Source organism: Rhipicephalus microplus, chromosome 2 (genome assembly GCF_043290135.1).
Source record: "Rhipicephalus microplus isolate Deutch F79 chromosome 2, USDA_Rmic, whole genome shotgun sequence".
NCBI classification, from domain to species: Eukaryota; Metazoa; Arthropoda; class Arachnida; order Ixodida; family Ixodidae; genus Rhipicephalus; species Rhipicephalus microplus.
This window is the reverse complement of record NC_134701.1, coordinates 191885523-191905891: the sequence shown is the minus strand read 5'-3', so window position 1 is coordinate 191905891 and position 20369 is coordinate 191885523.

Below are 20369 nucleotides of genomic sequence, written 5' to 3'. Positions count from 1 at the left end.
GGAATAATAAGTGACAGAAGATAGTTCGTGCAGATCCTTAGTTTTTCTTTATATGGAAGCATGCAACATGACTGAGAAGGGAGGTGACAGCGAACTGGGATATTCATATTCACATTTACAGGTGAAGGAAATATCCACAGACAGTGACATAAGGGATGTCATGTCCATTACCTCTCCAGCTTGTGTCTGTTTCGTGAACTTCAACGGAAACGGACTAGCCTTGTGGCTGTTAGAGAATAAACACAATATAAGTAAGGAAAACCATGACGCATATAGCCCGCAGGCTATAAGAATTATCGAAAAGTGCTCGTGGCAGGCCTATGCCTTTAAAGGTCCAAGCTTTTTGCTGAGTGGAAAAGGCCGACCATCGGTGATGTTCAACTTATTACGCAGTCAAACGCGTTGTCTATAATATAGGGGTGTCTGATTGTTGCCCAACATAGTTTCATGCAGCGGTGAGACAACGAACCGAAGACGAAACAAAGCTGAAACGAAAAACGTTGAAAACGCTGGGTGTTCGAAGAGGACTTGTTTTTGGGCGAGTCGGTGCTTATATTGCTCACGGCTGCTACCGTATACCATGCTTTGTGCCAGTGCTGATTCTCGGCAAAAGAAGCAAACAAACCGGATGAGAGCTTTCTATATCAAGTCCCGCCGTGGCGGTCTAGTGGCTAAGAACCTCGGCTGCTGATCCGCAGGTAGCGGGATCGAATCCCGGCTGTGGCGTTTGCATTTTCCATGAAGGCGCAAATGCTATAGGCTCGTGTGCTCGGATTTAGGCGCACGTTAAACGGGCCCTCCAACACTTTTTGAGCATGGTCCGAAAACGCTGCCAATCGGTAATAGAGGTTCCTGACAACACGGGAGCCAAATATTATAGCACAGCACGCGGCCTGGAATACACAATGAAATATCAAAGTAAGCTAAAAATTGCTTTCTCTTCTCTCGATAAATCACGGAATAAGCCCAAAAATCACTCGTAGTAAGCCCATCTATCAGCCATTGGCTGATTTGAACGTGACGCGTTTTGTCTTTACAGAGATCGCCACAGGAGGCCGCTACTTGTTCACGCATGCACGCGTGATCACACTGAAAAATGCGTGCATACGACGTTTTTCGTTTGCCCTTCCCATCCCTCCCTGCTTCTCTTCCAGCACTTTCGTCGGGCGAGAGAAGAGAGATTACGATTGCAGTGTGTGACAAATTTTTGTAACTCCACTCGTACTGGACAGATTCTTCAAAATTTCGCGGCGTGTTTTTTTGGGGCAATACGCTTTTCCCGTGAAATACTTTTACGGTTGCTCAAAAAGTGTTACAGAGTCTTTTTAATAACTTTAGGTGGTCGAAATTTCCGGAGTCCTCCACTACGGCGTCTTTCATAATCACATGATGGTGTTAGGACGTAAATCCCACATATCATCATAAGCCTTCTATATCAAAAACAAAACGTCTGTTTGTGTCAGTGGCACATAGTATTTCATAGTATTCCAAAGATGTTTCCGGAGCCCTCCACTACGGCGTCTCTCATAATCATATAGTGGTTTTGGGACGTTAAACCCCACATATCAATCAATCAAGTATTCCAAAGATGTGCACTTTCTCGATAGGATATTATCTTGACCATGTCGCTACGCGTCATACGTTGGCCCTTCACGCAAGCGCAGAAAGTGTCTTTTTTTCTCTACGTTTATCAGAGAGCCATCAAACAATCGGTAGTAGGTGCGCCCCTTTTTTCTCTCTTTCGTTGCTCATTTTTTTTTTACGAAATGTATTTGGCGCCACTGTCAAGTGTACCCAAGCTGAATGTTCGGAGGCGTGTTCAGAAGTGTCAAGAACAGAGCTGATGGGTAGGCTTACACACGAGTTCGTGCTGTCGACATCGCACAGAAGCTGCCCTCTTGCGTCAAAGGCCTTCGCTTTCCCTTCGCGTGTGTTCACTGGTGCAAGGAAGGGGCGTGCCCTTTACTGAGTGCAATTCGTTCGGCTGAATTAAGCGCTGCAGGTTGCGCAACCATTCTGTGTGCTTTGTCTGCATTCAAGTTTATCAATGACCGCAGTATATGCCATCTCGCCTGACCCCGGATCGTCTGCAGAACTGTGCAACGAATGCACAGGGCCCAGCAACAGGACCCATTATAGGGTATTTACCAAAAAAATAATACTTCATTGCTTTCTTCTATAATTTAGGGATCTTAATTTTCTGTCATCCAACTTCTCGCCATGCCAGTTTCATGTAAGAGCGTGCCGTAGGCTAGTTGGTGATGCGTGATTAGGAATAGTGATTGTAATAACACACGAGATCATTTTCTGTTCTGATTTTTTCTGTCCTAGGTATTTAGCGGTTGCTTTTTCTACGCAATGCATGAATGGACAAAAATTCGTCATAATTATTTTCCACAGGCATTTCGATTTCATGCTATAAAATATAAAACAATGAAATTAGTGGAACACACGTTTTTCGCAAGTTATGCAAGGTATCGCATGATCATCGCCCAATTAGTTCGTTTTTCGAATCTCAGTTAAGGCAGTAAATGCATGTAACCTTTCATCTGTTTGCAAGGCATTCTTCCGCGGAAAAGGAAACGCTTCGTGAACGCAGCAGCACATATGGAAGGCGTGTTTGCTGTTGATATATATTTTTCTGAATACAAATAGGAAGTGCAATATGTGGCCTACGCTTGATTTGCCATTTGCATTGCAACCTATAGCTTGCGAGTGGCGTGTATTTTATTAGCGTAAAGGCAGCTTAACAATACAGTTTGGCACATCGTGTTTATCAGGGAAAGACCAGCCTTACATTACACGTTGTAAATAGGATGAAAAAAAATAATGGCATATCCCACGTAAAGTGGGAATCGATGATATGCGAAGCACGAATGAGAAAGGTTGACATGTCACTTGAAAATCAGCCCAACGTTGATTGATCTGTGCGGTTTAACGTCCAAAAACCACCATATGATTATGAGAGACGCCGTAATGGAGGGCTCCGGAAATTTCGACCACCTGGGGTTCTTTAACGTGCACCTAAATCTGAGCACACGGGCCTACAACATTTCCGCCTCCATCGGAAATGCAGCCGGGCGCCGCGGCCGGGATTCAATCCCGCGACCGGCGCGTCAGCAGCCGAGTACCTTAGCCACTAGACCACCACAGCGGGGCAATCAGCAAAACGTTACGAGGTGGACGTAAATTAGGCCGTACATGGCTTCCATCTCATAATTAATATGTCGAGCCTGGCATTGGTGCTCGTGGTCAATTGGCGTCAAGTAATACAAAGTTCGGGTATATGTGAAGCGACCGCAACGGCCGTGAGCGCACTATGAGCGTGGCATGTATTCATTATTTACATGACACGCATGTCGTGATTATTATGTCTGGACGAGTCATTCACCTTCGTAGTCTATTCACGCCACGTAATACCGGATTCGGTATATGTTAAGCTACTGAAACTCCCGCGAGCACATCATGAGCGTGGCATGTAGTCATGTTCTCACATGACACGCATGTCATCATTATCATGTTTGGACGTGTCATCTACCTTCTCCGTTCACTCACGTCACGAAATAGCAAATTTAGTACATGTATTGCTAGCAAAACGCATTCTCACACCCAGATTTTTTTATAGAGAACCACTCTTATAGATAGTAGAGGGTCTGACAAATTGTCGCTCGACAGGGAACGAACACTCGAAGAACTCCATAATAAAGCTCCTAACTTTGGCGATCTCCTAATATTTTTACAACTACTGTCGATGTGCAACAGGTCCAAACGTTCATTGCACCGTTGCTTCAAGGGAACTCCATAGGGTGAGTTACAGCGCTAACATAGGGACTGTGCGAGGGGATTTATATTCTCTGCCAGCTACACTGTAAGATAATATATATATATATATATATATATATATATATATATATATATATATATATATATATATATATATATATATATATATATATATATATATATATATATATATATATATATATATATATTCTGCAGCAGCTTGTAGGGGGTGAGAAAAGGGTTACTTTATCCTATCCATGTTTTTTTTTACTTTTGCGAGTGTATATAGCCACAACTGCTTTTGTACACGCACGGAAATAAGCAACGGATGACCAGACAAAACACAAGAAAGGGTTTAAAACCATGGCCCCCCTGCCCTCGAAAAATTTTTTCACTGCACCTCTGGTATCTTCACCCCGGTTTTGTTTTTGGTTGCTCTCGACGTCACAAATAATTCTCTTTAAAAAGCCCTTGAACCACACGATATATATATATATATATATATATATATATATATATATTGTAAGATGGCGTCGAGTACACTCAAGACTCTCCTTTATTGACTCGAGTACGTGCCCCACAACCTAAACTTGACTGGTGATGATGAGTATGCACAGATGAAAAGATGGGACGCGTAAATAATGCTCACACCTATTTTCCCCGCGCACTTCCGCGGCCGGCCCGGCCGAGACTTAGGCGCGAAAGGTACGGCGAACAAAGGGTTTAAGACGTGGAACGCGGACTATCTCGGAGGCACGGTAACGACGGTCCGAGGAACCCTCGACGGGAGTGACAAGGTAACTGACAGGAAATGTTCGTTCACAAACAACGTAAGGTCCTAGAAAGCGTGACTGAAACTTTTCACACAATCCGTGTGTGCGAACAGGCGTCCAAAGTAGTACTTCATCTCTAGGACCGAAGGTGACGTCTCGACGAAAGCTGTCATAGCGTTGCTTGTGGTCTTGTTGACCGGCCTCCGTGTTGAGTTGAGCACGTTGCCGTGCCTCAACGAGCCTGGAGACGAAATGTTCTGGCGTAGTCGTCGACGTTTTTGTCATTACATTGAAGAAAGAGGCTCAATGGTAAATGTCGGCGCACGACGATAGACGAGGAAGAAAGGTGAATACCCGGTGGTTCGTTGAACAGCGGTGTTGTGTGCAAACGTCACGAGCGGCAAGATTTTGTCCCAATTATCGTGGTTCGGTCTGATGTACATGGTTATCATGTCGATTAGAGTCCGGTGGAATCGCTCTGTCAGCCCGTTTGTCTGCGGGTGGTAAACGGAAGTGGTCTTATGAACTGTGCCACAAGTCTTCAGGATTTCGTCGAGAATAGTTGACAGGAAAGCCTTGCCTTGGTCACTCAACAACGCGCGAGGTGCACCATGACGCAACACAATGGCTTCTAAAAAGAAGGCGGCAACGTCTGAGGCAGAGCTAGTGCGTAGAGGAGCGGTCTCCGGGTATCGTGTGAGGTGGTCGACGGCTGGGATGAACCAGCGGTGGCCCGCTGGCGTTACGGGAAGTGGCCCGACGAGGTCTATTCCGACAACGACAAAAGGTGTATCGGAACATGGAATGGGTTGTAATAAGCCAGCAGGAGCTGCAGTTGGTCGTTTCCGACGTTGACGAAGTGCGCAAGAAGCGACATAATTAGCCACAATGGTAGAAAGACCAGGCCAGAAGAAACGGCTCCTAACGTGGTTGTAGGTTTTTTGAAATCCTAAGTGTCCAGCTAATGGGTCGCCGTGCAATGCTTCGAGAACTTGTTTTCGCAGTGAACGGGGAAGTACTGGCACCCACCGATGCCTATCCGCATTGTAAGTATAGTGCTGCAGGACATTGTTCTCTAGCTTGAACAGCCGTAGCTGACGACGTAGTCTGGTATTAGGTGGAAAAGGCGAGCCATTCAAGTATCCGATGATGCGGTTTCAGTAGGGGTCGTCACGTCGGTACGCGGCAAACTTGGCGCTTCTGTTTAAAGATAGTGACCCAGCAACTGCCAGGGGTGATAATGTGAGTGAAAAGGAAGCCGCTTGATCACCTGAGGGGCAATGAGGATGCGTGGTTGGAGATGAAAGTGGCAGATAGCAGCGAGAAAGAGCGTCGGCATCCTGATGCTGTTAGCCAGACTTGTACACAACGTCAAAAGTGTACTCTTGCTAATGCAGTATCCAGCGACCGAGGCGACCAGACAAATTCTTCAGTGAGGACAACCAGCATAGGGCATGGTGGTCGGTAACCACAGTGAAGTGGCGTCAATACAGATAAGGTCGACATTTCTGGACGGCCCAAACGACAGCGAGACATTCCTGCTCTGTTATCGAGTAGTTCTGCCTCGCAGCTGTTAGTGGGCGGCTGTCATACGCAACTACTTTCTCACGTGAAGTGTCGTCGCGCTGGAGGAGGACAGCACCGATTCCGTGGCCGCTGGCATCTGTGTGCAGGAAAGTGGGTGCACTCTCATCGAAGTGACGGAGGACGCGGTCTGATGTCAAAGCACGCTTAAGGGCTTGGAAAGCACACTCGCACTCGTCAGTCCACACGAAATCCGTTCCTGACGTCAGAAGCTTGTGTAACGGCCCCGCAATGGCAGGAAAGTGACGGATGAAGCGGCGGAAGTAAGACGCCAGGCCCACGAAACGTCGCAATTGTTTTTGGTTGCCCGGACGTGGAAAACTAATTACGGCAGCAACCTTGTCGGGGTCGGGTCGAACGCCGTCTTTGCTGACAAGGTGACCCAATATTTTGATGCTTGTGCTGGCGAAGTGGCACTTTTTTGTATTGAGCTGTATGCCAGCGTTAGGAATGCACGTTAGGACTTCGCCCAAACGCTTAAGGTGCTGAGGAAAAGTAGAAGAATAAATGACGATGTCGTCTAAATAACATAAACAGGTTTTCCATTTGAGACAACGTAAGACAGTATCTATCATGCGCTCGAATGTTGCTGGAGCGTTGCATAAGCCAAAAGGCATGACGTTAAATTCGTAAAGCCCGTCAGGCGTCGCAAACGCTGTTTTCTTCTTGTCTGCTTCGCGCATAGGTATTTGCCCATACCCGGATCGGAGGTAGAGGCTGGAGAATTATTCTTCGCCTTGTAGGGAGTCCAGGGCATCATCTATGCGTGGCAACGGATATACGTCTTTTTTCGTGATCTTATTGAGCGCTCTGTAATCAATACAAAAACGGACAGAGCCATTTTTTTCCTGACCAACACCACAGGAGACGACCAGGAGCTGGATGAAGGTCGAATAATATCCCGTTTGAGCATGTCGGCTCAATGATTTGCCGTTCTGCCGAAGACAGACGGTATGGGCGGCGGCGTATAATGGAGCTGCCTTCGTTTTCGATGCTCTACTCTGCAATGGAGGTGCGGCCCAGAACTTTGCTATGTACATCAAACGAAAGGCTGTGCTTTTGGAGAAAGTCTCAGAGGTCTCTCTTTTGCTCGGCAGGGAGGTGAGGACTTATGATGTCATTTAAAGTAACAGTGGTAGGGTTGATGTCAGTAGCAGCAGACAAAGTCGGTGATTCTGCGTGAAGGGGAACCAGCGAAAAGGGCTCACTGTCAGCGAAGCAGCTCACAGCAGTGCCCTGGGGCAGCATCACTGGCGAAGAAGTTGGGTTCAAGGCGGTGACCAATGCTTTACCGTCATTATACCGCACATGGCCAGGTGCTATGGTAAGCCCCGCAGGTTTGGAGCGAACTGATGGAGCTATGAACACGTCACCGTTAACTATAGTATCCGAAGCGATCGTCTGAAGTTGTTCATCTCCTGGCGAAATGAAACAATCAGTGGCAGCAACGAAACGGAAGCAGTATGTATCGACATCGAATGAACTCTCAGTAGCTGACATTTGAATGACTCGCTGACGACACGATATGAAAGCTGATGCCGAAGAAAGGAAGTCCCATCCTAAAATTACTGTGTGAGTGCACAAAGGAAGTACAAGAAACTGGATGTGGTGAAGGATGCCATCTATGAAAACGCGGACTGGGCAAACACTTGAAGGCTGAATAGGGACTCCATGTGCGCAACGAAGGGGAGGATCATCGTAGGGCGTCCTAACTTTTTTCAAGCGGGCACAAAAGTCTGCACAATTTACGGAAAATGATGCGCCTGTGTCCACCAGTGCCTCTGTCTGTATACCTTCAACATACACCAATAAAACATTCGATGGGCGGTCCGGAGGAGTTTGACGCAGTTCGAAAGATGCAGCTTTCCCTCCCGAAGCTGCACTGTTTAGTTTTCCAGTTGGCGGTCGGGAATCGAAGAAGGAGGTCGGAGAGGAGAAGAGGAACGCCGCATCGGTGAAGGTCAGCGACGACGTGAGAACCGGGAACTGCCGACTGGAACAAAGTTCTGCGGAGACGGCGACCAACGTGTGCTGTTCGGATACAGCCGGCGATAGGATGGTCCAGTGGCGTAGAAGTCGTCCCGTTCAAAGTTATCGTAGCTTCGTCATTCGGCTTGCTGACGGCGTCGGCAAAGCATAAAATATGACCACAGATGCCGCAATAGAAGCAAGTCGGCCGCGAACTGTGCCAGGCGTTGTAAGGCTGGGTCACGGTGCGAGTGAGTTGAGCGAACCATGCACTTCAGGCGCTGGTAGCTACATTAGGCTTTGCTGGTGTGCAGGTGTCCTAGCAGCAACCTGAGCATACGTTGGCATGGCCACAGGATATGAGCTCGGGACAGGTGTGACAGTCATCGGGGCCAGGCTTTGGTGGGGCGTAGGTGTCGTTGCAGCAACGTGAGCATAACTTGGAATGGACATGGGATGTGAGCTCGGAACTGGTGTACCAGCCATCAAGGCCAGTTCCTCCCTCATGACGTCGCGTAAACTAGTATCGGGTGGCATCATTCGGATATCGAGGTGGCGAGGTGAAGCCTGTGCATGAAGTTCCTCGCGGGTGATAGAGCGGATCAATGCACGCAGCTCTGTTGTATCATGACTTGAGCTCAGATCAGACATTTCAGGTTGTACCCGAGTGGTCGGAAGCTCCTCAAGGCGCTGACAGGTAGCGACAACATCGGCTACGGTTTGGAGATTTTGCACCAGAAGCGCAATAAAAGCGACGGTCGCAATTCCTTTTAGCAGGTGGCCCACACGGTCGTTTTCCGCCTTATAGTCTTCAATGCGGCGGCAAAGGGCGAGAACATCTTCGATGTAAGAAGTGTAAGACTCTCCGGGGCGTTGAACACGTGCGCCATGAATCTGTTTGGCGATATCCGAGCGCACTGACGGGTTGGAAAAAATCTGGCGGAGCGGACGTGTAAAGGCGGGCCATGTCAGAAAATCTGTGACGTGGTTGAAAAACCACGTTTTTGCGACTCTGCTCAAGTAGAATGCAACGTGGTTGAGTTTCGCAGGCTCATCCCAGTTGTTGATAGCACTCACGCGGTCATACTCCTCGAGCCAGTCTTCAACGCCTTCACCCGGAAGCCCTGCGAACAGCGGAGGACCCTTTTGAGGGCTGGTGACTAGGTGAGAAGGGTTTCTTGGCGGTGGGCGCGGTGGCAAAGGTGGCACGCTGGGCTGGGCGGGTTGCGACATTACCGAACCCAGGTCGTTTAAGCGGCGGCCTGAACGGAGCTCCAGGGATGTGTTCTAGAAGACGCTGGGGTGTCCGAGAACGCGAGAGGATGCAGGAACCCGGCAGCACTCTCCACCACTTGTAAGATGGCGTCGAGTACACTCAAGACTCTCCTTTATTGACTCGAGTACGTGCCCCCCACAACCTAAACTTGACTGGTGATGATGAGTATGTACAGACGAAAAGATGGGACGCATAATTAATGCTCACAATATATATATATATATATATATATATATATATATGTATGAAAACAAGTTTATATCTAAGGCCTCGTTGTTGCGGGTTTTGACACAAAAATAATGAGATCTAACAGACAATAATGCCTGCTCACGGCAGGTTATTTTTTCACCCACTTTTCTTGTTTCTTATGTACTTTACATTGGTTTTAATAGGTTCCCCTATACATTCATTGGCATTATTGTCTGTTAGACCTCATAATATATATAATTATTATATATATATATATATATATATATATATATATATATATATATATATATATATATATATATATATATATATATATATTAAAGGGGAAAAAGGAGGTACTTTTTGTCTGGCAATGTGGCGACACGCCTGAGGTTCTTGTAGACCACCGCGGTGGGGCAAGGTCCTTGTAGATGAGTGGAGGATGGGGATAAAAAGAAGAGCAGAATAAAGCAAAAAGAGAGAACTCGCCACACGGGAGTGACAAAAGAAAGAAAAGAGATAGGAAGAATGGGTGAAATGGTCTAAGAAGTGAGAGAACTGGACACCAATCGGCGAGAGCTACAGGACACCAAAAGATGGCGGACAGCGGGATAATCGAAGAAAGTTACGCTGTCACTGGAAATCGCGTACGACATAACCATTCCATTTGAAATTCACCCAGCCAGTCGCCGAGTTCACCGGCGACACAGTAGTTTCCTTCTCGCCCTCACTAGCTTTCCCGCTAGTGCTCATTTTGTTCGGCACTTATTTCTTCGTAAAACACACAGAATATCAGCATGTCAGCAATGCGCCTTCAGACAGTTATGATTTCGCGTTCGTTGACTATTAGCTGCTATTTGCGCTTGCGCGTGCAGTCGCAAATGTAGCGAATGAAGAGAAATTGGTTTATCACAGGCGATAGTCATGCGTGACAAGGAAGAACAGGTACGTGCGTGGAAAAGCAGAACACGGCACAATTCACTACAAATATTTCTCTTATATAGACCAATCGATAGCTTAGATCATTATGCCGTCATGTGAGCAATCTGCTGACGCCAATAATTGCACCGAAAAGACAATAAACGCCATCTGCGTATAACACGCTTGTTGTTTTGTACTTTAGAGGTTCTTTAGGGGCCCTTTAAATATGCACGTTAACTTTTATTGGTGACTATTACGCTCTCATCGGAGAGTTGCGGGAGGCACGTGTCTCAAAAGAGAGTTTAAGTGTATCCTTGAAAAGAGTCGGGTATGAGACAAGTCGGGAATCACCAGAAAAAGTAGCACGTCCATTCTTTTTTTTTTAAGATTGCAAGTGAACCTGGTCGAAGAATTAAGGATATACCTACACGTTACTTCAATCGTTATTTTCTTGCTCTTGATCGTCACTTACGTATTTAGATGCCCATAAAATGTTTTGTAACGACTCTAATTTATGCAGCTTCCATTGGCTGGTGCCCTCACAAAAACACTATAATCACTCTGGACCAGCGCAATCGGCACAATGCTCTCGTATTCTTGGTGCAAAATGGCAAATTGCGTAACAACCTTGAGTCACAGTACCACCTCCCTCCCCATTATGACAATGTATCAGGCTGACTTTGCGGCGTCCCTTCTTAGAAGACTAAGAAAATGCCCCTTCCCCCCGTGCGTACGCCTGTGAACCTGACCACAGATAAAGGTAGCTGTAAATGAAATATGTTGCAGTCTAGTTTACCTACATATAACTGCTTAATAAGGGTTCAAAGCATTCATTCTACAATTTCATGGAGCGCATAGTTAATTACGTGGCCTGTAATAAAATATAAGAAAACCTACCAGGCCCAAGCAATGGCTTTTAAACACACTCCGTCAAAAAAATTTTAACACGGAAGTCTTTTTATAACTAAATGCATGTAAAGAGAGGTTGGTACCAATGCGTGGCGCCGGCTACTCCTCTTGCACAAAAGTCGTCATTGCACATTTTGTGGCAAACACAAGGCTACACATATGTACTTAGAACAACACTTACACAATGAGTTCACGTTTTTCAACACTGTGTCCGCACCATACAGAAGTGTGTCTTTAATGCCGGGGTCAACCACGGCTCCGCTAACGTATTTCTATCACATATATGACGTTTTAAATCATATACGAACAGATGAAAAAGAAGAAAAAAAAACGAGCAGGAAATATTCGGTTGAGGGGCGTTCAACAAGCAACCCCTCGATTCCGAGCGTGCGCCGCTAACCACTATGCCATGGAGCGTACGTTGTCGATGACGCTCACGGCAAGCCATTCATATACACCATAAACCCTTTGGTGGTCCTTAGAGCTCTGAAACTTGAGCGCATTTTCATTATCGGTAGCTAGATAGCGCGAAAGGCGTGCGTTGTGCGGGCTCTGAAGGTCGTTGCCTCCACGGAGCGTGGTGTCTCCTGCTGGCGCGCGCTGATCAGACTCGCGATTCGGGAGAGAATTAAGGTCACTTTACTCGCTGCCACGGCCGCGTTTACAAAAGGAGCGCGCTGCTGGTGCACGACTAAGTAAGAGTAGTGACAGTTGTTTGTGCTTGTCCTGTGTTTACTTAAGCGCTCGTTTTGTGCGCCTTTCTTTCTGTTTGAACAGCGCGCTTTTAATTGTCAAGCGGTGACACTGGTTCTGTGAGTACTAATTTCATGCTTAATTTCTGCTTGAGGTATGCGCTCCAAGTTTCGAGCTGCTTGCTGTTCTTCACGTGACTTTACAGTTTGTTGCTGTTGCTGAAATAATTCACATTCAACGCTCAACTGCCTTTTTGAAGACGTTTCACCTTCGTGTTATACCAGTTCCTAGATTTGTTTACTTTGCTTACCTGAATGCTAAACAGTTATTGTTGTTTTATGTACATAAACGTAGCAAATTAACTTACATGTTGGTTTTTCGTATATAGGTGAAATATTTACACTGTCAGTTTTCTACGGTATTAGTCGAAGGGTTCCTTTCAATCGTGGAACAGGTAAAGTTTTCATGTATTTGTAAGGGCACGTGAGACACAATGCAGTGCTGTTTCTTTGCAAGGGCCAACGCCATGGCGTGAATTCACTTCCTCCATGGAGTTTCCTATAAATATACAAGAGGGACGTCCAGCGCAAGTGTCTAAGCAAGCTAGCAACGCATGGTGCTTCAGCGAGCGTGGTAGTGGTGGGAAGTGCATGAATTTATCTAATCTTCGTACTTTCTGCTCCGCTTGGCTTCGCATGTCCTGAAGTTGCTTTTTCGTGAAACTACAATAAGCAATAAGTTACCAGTTGCGCTTCACCACAGCAATATATTAGGGGCACCAGATCGTGTCGGGTCACGAAGTTCATGACGGTTTGTTCTTTTGTTCGGAAGAAAACCAAAACACTAGAAGGAAGGAAGGAAGCCACAACTGCGTTTGAAGTCCGCAAGCACAAATATTAGGCAGTTATATGTACCATATCCACGAGTCCCATGGTCGGTGAACAATCGCAGCGCCATAGACCCCTCTTGTTAATGTTATGAAACTCTGTGGCTTCCGCTGCTTAAATTAAAATTCACGTCTTCTTATGTTTTCTTTGTCTACACGTATGATATTGTAATGATGAATAATGATGTTCCAATGCTGTATGATACGATCTTTTGTTTTTCTTGGTCTTCCCAATTTTCCTTACCTCACGGAATACTTGATGGTGTTCTTTAATTGTATGGTTGCAATTGCATGTACGAATGGTTAACTGATGTCAGGCCAGGTGACGTTATCTGTATTAGCATCAGTTTCAATTCCTCATGCACGTCTCTGCGTGCACGTCAATATTTTGAATGTAGGTGCGAAAAGAAAAAAGTATACGTCTGCATTTGCGTGGGCTAGGCTAAATCGATTCCGGTTGTCTGCTATCTGTTGGCTCTGGGCTCCAAAGCCAATCTGGCTTTGACAGGCGAATTTTTATTGCGTTGTAGCTGTCTAAAAATTTTATTAAACTAAAATATATTATTATTATTATTATTATTATTATTATTATTATTATTATTATTATTATTTCGTGATCAGCAGTCCAGCTGGGCCACATAAAGAACAACGCGGAAATAACATAATTAATGTTGCCATGTGGGAGCCTTTCAGTTTATATAGGCTTGCAAAACTGACAAGGACAACGTTTCATAAGTGAAGTGCTAAATACAGATCCATAAATGACCGTTTGATTAATGATTTACTGAAACGCTGACGATAACGACGCATGTCCCGAGGAGTATCAATATCGTCGCATGCATCGGCTTCACTATAGGACCGAAGTCTACACCTACTCTGCCCCGATTGATCTCGGTAATGCGAGTGCCTTAAATTCGCGCGTTGCCTCATTCTCGAGAACTTAGTTTATATACGAAGCCTGCGCGTCGGTGCGTTTTCGATTTCGGGAAGCGGTGCACACGCGATCCTACACGATTCTGTACACGCCACAGTTCGTTGCGTGTACCCGGACGTGACAGGCGGGCGTATTGATCGACGTCTGTTGAACGATGGCAAGGTTTTCGGGAGCAAATAAGAACGCGTTCCGAAGGCCCGTGCAAGGCACATGGTTTCTACGGTTGCCTATTTTTGAGATACCGATTGGGGTGTCGAATATAGACGATGAGAGTGTTCTACACCTGTACTTGCCGATCACGCGACGAAAAAGCTGCACTTCGTGAGACTGGTGTTTGCGAGTGCATCTTAATGTCCTCAAATGTGGGGCAATATTTTATATTGAATAAACTTGGTATTCCATTTTATTAAGCTACTGGCATTATTTTTACAACTGGACGCCTATCAATATCTGTCAAAATATCACAACTATCTGGGAGTGCACGTTTATAAGTTTTCATGTTAACTTCATGAAAAGGTGGGCTTCGTTTGCTCAGCAAACCGAAACTCCATCATGTACAAAAATGCCCCGCCGCGATGGTCTAGTGGCTAAGGTACTCGGCTGCTGACCCGCAGGTCAAGGGATTGAAAGTAGTGAAAATAGTGATAGTTGATGGTGATGTCGCAATTCACGACAGTCTGATGAATCCTTACTTACTAGGTGCTTGTGCACGTGCTGTTTGATGTGCTATCTTTCTGTCTCTCTCCTCTCTTTCCTCTCCTTCTTTCAATCTCCCCCATACTGTTTCGACGTGTCGAGTAGCAAACCCGTTACCTTCGACTGGTTTACCTGCCCACCTTTCCTTCAATATCATTCTCTCCCTAGCAGAATACCGAGCTCATGCTTCATTTTTTCAGACAGTCCTGTCCAGACACTCCAGATGCACGCCTACCAACAGGATACGCATCTCTTGCGAGTGCTTCAACATAGTGTACTCGTATGACTCATCCACCGGTCATCCACCGGTTCAAGTCACAGTTCTTAGTGTACGTCGTGAGCGCTCAAAAAGCTTTCACTTCTATTTATTTGAGAAGCACGGTGAGCCCAGTTATTGGTATACTGATGCATCAACCACTGTGGGAAGGTTGGTGTGGTCGGTAGAACAGCCACCGAAAAGATTAGGCAACCTCACCAGACGACATCGACCACTGTGGGACTTGCTGTTTTACGTAGCACTCTTACAGTAGTGCAACATCAAAATTGGGGTGTGTTCGCGTACTCTAAGGTAGCTTGATGTTCGCCTTACGCTAGTGACCTCAAGAGCACTTAGTACTAGAAGGTGAAACTCCGCTCCATCAACTCTTCATAGAAGGACATGACATTAAATTTCGGTGACTTCCAAGTCACTACGGCGTATTGGGCAATGGACAGGCTGATACAGCTGCTCGATCTTCAGATGAAGGCCATGTAAAATAATTTATTCCGTTGTCATGCACTGAATCTTGATAAGAGAACGATGAAAATGCAAGAGAATGCTAACAAAGACACAGTATCTTTGTAGAATACACCAAGGACACAGCACACACAACTGCGTAGAAGATGCCCGTCTCGTCTACTTTGGTCTCCTTCCGGACTCTCGCGACTCCAGAAAACTGTGTTCTACTGAATGGGCCTTGGCGTCGCTTTCGCTAAATCTCCTGCTTCCCGATTCAGCGTGTAATAGAGCGCTGCTTGCGATCATTGTGGTAGCGATGAAACTATGAGATCGCGTTTTTTGTCACTTCCCTTGACACAGCGCTCACAGCCAAACGTTATATTCTTTTTCGGCCCGTGCTGATGGCAGAGCCTTGAAGAAAAGTGAGAGCTCGAATGCCCAACGCAAGCTGTCTTTCCACCGCAAATTAATCATAGCTTATAGCACATTTCTTGTGGCAGTAGCCTATTGAATAGGCCCGCTCAACATTTTCCTCTTGTTAACTTGTTTGTTTTCTATCACCTACTGTTCTCTTCATTTTCCTTTCAATATTTGTTTCTTTTCCTTCCATTAGTGGAAGGAAGCGAACCAGATGCCACCAATATGGTGGACATCCCTACCTTTCTCTCATTTTATTCTCTCACTAGAACACGAAATCCTCTCGGTCATTAAACATAAGCGTAGTTATCACCTTGATACCGATAGACAAAGTGTGGGTGGAAATCACGAGTACCGATAAAAGCGTGGACGTGCACTAATTCTAAATGCAACAGCTGCACCCGGTATTGTGAGCTTAATGAATCGAAATGCAGTCAGCTTAGCAACCGCTACATTTCACCGCAGCGGTCGGAGAACCGCGTGAGCGTAGAGCGCATAAATCAATTGCGACTCGGCATCAGGGCAGATTGTTTAATTGAGGTGCCCTTATTTATTCAGCCTCTCTAGGGCGAGTGATTGCTAGAGTCATTAACAGATGTTCGTCAGAGCATAGCTTCGCGGATGTAAATAAGCAATCAAATCAGGCCGTATGTATCTACGGTCAATGCCTAAATACCAGCCGGGAGACCACCATCGAATATTGTTGTAATGTGTGAAAGGAAAATTTAATCCTCTAATATTGATAGGTCATCGCATTTACAGCCTACTAAGTCTTAGATGAAAAAAAAGCATTGTGTTTCTCTTCGACGCGTTTCCACGCTTCCGGGCTGCCGGTGCGTTGAGATGGCCTCACGTGGATGTATTTGTTTTGAACGACTACCATTACATATAGAAACTATAATTATTAAAGATTTTGTTCAGTAAACCATATTAGGCATTTTCCAGGCGGTTACACTGTTAGTTATGTAGTTCAATTGCAAAAAAACCACACCATCTCCCGCTAAAGGGAACCTTGTGTAGATTCGAAGCAGCGGGCGCTAACCTTACAGTGGCGGCGGCAATGACGCATGCACTCATATCAGCATTTTGCAGGAGAAAAAACTCCCAAGCATTTTCCCGAGGGTGAACATGGTTAAGTGCGAATACACGTGGTGATGCTATGAGGGGTATTTATTAATTCGCACTATTATATTTATTAATCACACTATGGTGCATTTATGGTGTAATGGTTCCTGGGAATCGCAAGTCGATCACACGGGGGAGATTACGTTAACTCACTGGCGAATGCCAACGGATTTTAACTTTACTCCCCCTCACGACCCGCTCTCGACGGGAGACTGAGAGAGAAGGCGGGCGCGCGAGATAGACGGGTGCGCGCGCAGCTGCAGCGAGCGAGGAGAGCGGAGGAGCGAGCGAAGGGGGAGGGGGTATAAGGCGCGTTACTGACACCGATATCAGCGTCGCGTCCGTGGCTTATTCGGTAGAGCGTCGCGCAGCGGCCCGCTAAGTCCTCTTTCTTTTAAAGATAGAGAGAAGACTGCGGATGCCGCCGACGGCAGTGGATGGTTTGGGGTCGCTTATAAAGTGTATTCACACTTAAAACCTGGGGAGGCCCAAAGTACCAGTTGTAGACCGGTGTTTCCTAATGAAACTTGCCAATGGCTGCTAATAGGCAGTGAAAGACAGAAAACTCGAATTGTACAAAAAGACCCACCGCCAGCTTTTAGTTAACGCGTATGCTGTGAATTGTTATTGTTCAACAGCACACAGGAGAAATCTCCCACCGACACTACGTAGGAAGTCAAAATCCAGTGCCTATATATGTCCAGTGAACAACCGGGCGTGCAGCGGGAGCATTCGGGTTTTAGATGTGAAGTGCTTCTTTTACTGGAATGTGTAATTCACCGGTTGCTTCTTAGTTGCGCGTTGACGCAACTCTATCTCTCACCCGCAGCAGCTGCTGGCCTCTCTGCCCGCTCGCAACACACTTCTCTTTCGCTTCACCCTCTCGACCACACGCAATACTCGACCGCACGTCAAGTGGAAACACTTTTTTCGGCTTATCTGTGATGAAACTCACAGGAAGCTAAACCCGCCATCTATGTTTTTGCGTTTCAAACAAACGTTAACTCGAGTAAATTCTACACCGAGTTTCGTTTCAAACCATTTTTTCCAGCACCCGCATCGACGCACGTTTTCACCGGGTTAACGCCGTGCGAACCACTGCTGGTTCTCATGCCATCATGGTTCCCTTCGGGGAGATGGTTCATAACATTGTTTCAATAAAATAAACTCACTAGCAGACACTGCCTGCGCAGGAGCTGGGAGGCGAGAGAGGGAAAGCGTAAGATTGTAAAGAAAGGGGACGCGCATGCGCAAGGGGGGTGTCGCCGCCAGTGTGAAGGATGCCTGGAGCAGAGAGGAGGAAGTGAGCGTGCCTAAAGCCCCTAAGACTTCGCAAAGTAGCGACGTACGAGCAAAGTAGTGACGTTTATTCACGCGCATCAACTCTTCCTTCTCTTCGACCTTTGCGAGGCCGGCCCCGCGTCGGTATTTACCACAAGCCTTACGTGGGACCGCTCGCAGTGTACGTTTGTTTACAGTCACTCGCGGCAACCATCTTTGCTCTCGAGGAGGGGCACAGGGCATCTGTTATGACGGGTACGAACTTGTCTTTCCGTGCGCGCTCTCCTGTCAAATACTTTTCACCCGAGAATGACGTCACTGCTCGTTGTCGTGAGTGTTTGTTGCGCCTTCTGATACGATGATGATGATTATTAAAACCCTATTACTCCCCAAAGAGGTGTACCGACTCAGAGGTCAGTTAGGCTGCTTTGGGGACGTCAGCGGGGATCCATTGGGGCACCGTGGCCTCCAATGTACGTGTGATTACCTTTCATCAATTAAACAGACATTCTGCAGCACTACAGACTAGGCTGTCTCCACTATCCTCCAGCTCATAATGACCTCCCTCGATGTGATGCCATCCTGTGGCGCAAGCTTCAGACGTGTGTCTTTACCAACCCCTGGTTTATAGCAAGGTACACCCACACCTTGTGACACTATACTGCAAATACTGCTCACAATCAGCCACCCTCATACACAAGGCATGAACGTGCCCACAGTACGCTGACGCTTCTCACACAGAAGATACGTGGGAGTCCCGTCTTATACGAGAACAAGTCTAGTGACGGCCGAAAGCCACCCATCAGGTGCAATGAGTTGTGACAAAAGACATAGTTGCATAGAACCAGAAGTGAGAACTTCAGGCCGACATTTTCCAATCCACTTTGCGAAGTAAGTTGTGCGTCTCTCCCTATGAGTATGGTTCGATGTTTGCTCAATTCATGGCTTGCTCTAACGTCGTAGGCAAGTCACATTTAATTGGGCTGCATGCCACGATCTCTGACTCAAGTTTTATTAATGCGTCAGGGGGGGGGGGGGGGGAGGGCTATTTTTTGTCAGAAATACATGCTTACGTGTTCAGCTTGTCGTTACACGCTGACTGGTTTGAGTTCACGGTACTGCGTTATTGGTTTGAGCGCTAGGCATGTAAGCGGTAATACGCTCGACATCGTGAGGGTGAAACTTTAGATATTTTGAGCTGCTGTTATGAGTAAAAAAAAACTAGAGTGAAGCAACTCACATTAAGATTGGTACTCACTGTTAGTTTTTGTGGCGTGCTTTTATATATTGGAGATGACATTGCTCTCTGTAGCACTTCGGCCTTCACCGTTCAGCCGGGGGACTCGCGATGCGAGGGAGCTATGCAAAGCGTGCATGGGTTCGAGTCATTGGGTGCGTGCATCGTCTAGGAACCTCACCCATACGTGCCAGTTCGCTTGGTCTTTTTTTTTTTGCTATTTCGTGTGAGGGTTCATATCAACGACTGGATTTCTCCCGAAGTAATCACGTAAGATGGCACGCTACTTCATTCATACGCTAGCTCATTCTTTCAACGATACAGTTCGTATGTGAGATACGCCCACAAGGCGCACTTCCGAAATATGATTGATGCGTGTAACCACTTCACGAAACACCCACAGCTGTTCGAATGTATCAACTCTAAATGATGTACGCCTTCTGTGACAAATTTAAGACCTTATATGCCTCCCCAAACGCTAAAGTTAACCGTCGGCGGCATCGCCGTGCCACTTCGACCACGTAAACATGAGTTGTTCTTTCCAGTACATGAGCCACCGTGGATTCTCTCTGCACATATTGTGCACCCTATATGCAGTGAAGCTTGCGCCACCTATGCGCTGTGTAAGAAAGGACAGTCACACTGTGCCTTCAGGTGCTATCGCGCCAGCTAATATAAAGGTAGGCCCCGCCGTGGTGGTCTAGTGGCTATGGTACTCGGCTGCTGACCAGCAGGTTGCGGGTTAGTATCCCGGCTGCAGCGGCTGCATTTCCAATGGAGGCGGAAATGTTGTAGGCCCATGTGCTCAGATTTGGGTGCATGTTAAAGAACACCAAAATTTCCGGAGCCCACCACTACGGCGTCTCTCATAATCATATGGTGGTTTTGAGACGTTACACCCCACATATCAATCAATCAATTTAAAGTTAGGCCGTGAGAGCTGCCCATGATAGTTTGAGCGAAATCATTTAAAGTGTGG